This window comes from Arachis stenosperma, chromosome 2 (genome assembly GCF_014773155.1).
Source record: "Arachis stenosperma cultivar V10309 chromosome 2, arast.V10309.gnm1.PFL2, whole genome shotgun sequence".
Taxonomy (NCBI): Eukaryota; Viridiplantae; Streptophyta; class Magnoliopsida; order Fabales; family Fabaceae; genus Arachis; species Arachis stenosperma.
In genome coordinates this window covers 39,752,768-39,754,883 of record NC_080378.1, presented here as the reverse complement: position 1 = coordinate 39,754,883, position 2,116 = coordinate 39,752,768, and positions in this window count along the sequence as shown.

The window sequence follows — 2,116 nt, the reverse complement described above, 5'->3', positions numbered from 1 at the left end:
TGAAAAAGATTTTTAAAAGTACTGGTGCTCCCTTATCAAGAATATGACCCTTCTATTCTAGCCAAATGGGCAGCAAATATAATAATTGTTTTGAAAAAGCACAAGAAAAACAAGAAAAGACTCAGAACAAGAAAAATTAAAGATCAAACAAGAAAAATAGACAAGAACAACTTGAAGATTAAGGAAAAACAAAAGACACTCACACGAAAAATTCAAAGAAAAATAATAAAGATGCAATTGACACCAAACTTAGAACAAGACACTAAAACTCACGAAAATTAGCAATTAATTAAGAGAAAAATAATAAATTTTGAAAAGAAATTTTTGAAAAGAAACTATCCTATCAATATTGATTTAATGACTCTATAATAAAAAAAAAGAATAAAAATAAAAATAAATTATTCCTAATCTAAGAAATAAAATAAGCCTTCAATTGTCCAAACTCAATAATCCCCGGCAACGGCGCCAAAAACTTGGTGGACGAAATTGTGATTCTTGATTAGTGGCTCCTTGGCATGTGCCAAAAAGTTAAACTAACTCAACTAACTGATTACTTCCTTTTCACAATTCCGTTCAACTAACCAGCAAGTGTACTGGGTCGTCCAAGTAATACCTTACGTGAGTAAGGGTCGAATCCACAGAGATTATTGGTTTGAAGCAATCAATATTTTATTTTATTAGTCTTAGTTAGGATGTCAACAAAGTTATTTGGATTAAAAGTGAAATTACTAGATTTGATTATAAAAATAAAAATAAAAGAGGGAACAATGTTACTTGAGCAATAGAGTTATTTGTTTGTAAAGAATTGTGGAATATGTTGGGGTTCTGGAGATGCTTTGTCCTTTGACTTCATCTCTTCCTTGAAATCCTCTTCTCACACGCAGGTTCCTTCCATGGCAAGCTCTATGTAGGGTGTCACCGTTGTCAGTGGCTACTTCCCATCCTCGCAGTGAAAACTATGCTCACGCACTCTGTCACAGTACGGCTAATCACCGGTTGGTTCCCGCTCCTACTGGAATAGAATCCCTCTTTTGCGTCTGTCACTAACGCCCAGCAGGTTAAAGTTTGAAGCACGTCACAGTCATTCAATCCCAGAATCCTACTCGGAATACCACAGACAAGGTTTAGACTTTCCGGATTCTCATGAATGCCGCCATCAATCCGGCCTATACCACGAAGATTCTGTTGGGGAATCTAAGAGATATTTATTCAGTCTGATGTAGAACGGAGGTGGTTGTCAGGCACACGTTCATGGATTGAGGAAGGTGATGAGTGTCACAGATCATCACCTTCTCCACAGTTAAGCGCGAATAAACATCTTAGATAAGAACAAGCGTGTTTGAATGGAAAACAAAGGAATTGTATTAAATCATCGAGACGCTGCAGAGCTCCTCACCCCCAACAATGGAGTTTAGAGACTCATGCCGTCACAAAGTATGTAATTCAGATTTGAAAATGTCATGAGGTACAAGATAAGTCTGTAAAAGTTGTTTAAATAGTAAACTAGTAACCTAGGTTTACAGAAAAATGAATAAACTAAGATAATTGGTGCAGAAATCCACTTCTGGGGCCCACTTGGTGTGTGCTGGGGCTGAGACTAAAGCTTTCCACGTGTAAAGGCCTTTCTTGGCGTCAAACTCCAGGTTTTGACGTGTTTTGGGCGTTCAACTCCGGATCATGACGTTTTTCTGGCGTTTAACTCCAGACAGCAGCGTGTACTTGGCGTTTAACGCCATGTTACGTCGTCAATCTTCGCGCAAAGTATGGACTATTATATATTGCTGGAAAGCCCTGGATGTCTACTTTCCAACGCCGTTGAGAGCGCGCCAATTGGACTCCTGTAGCTCCAGAAAATTCATTTCGAGTGCAGGGAGGTCAGGATCCAACAGCATCAGCAGTCCTTTTTCAGCCTAAGTCAGATTTTTGCTCAGCTCCCTCAATTTCAGCCAGAAAATACCTGAAATCACAGAAAAACACACAAACTCATAGTAAAGTCCAGAAATATGATTTTTGCCTAAAAACTAATATTATTTTACTAAAAACTAACTGAAACATGCTAAAATCTACATGAAATTACCCCCAAAAAGCGTACAAAATATCCGCTCATCACGCGTCA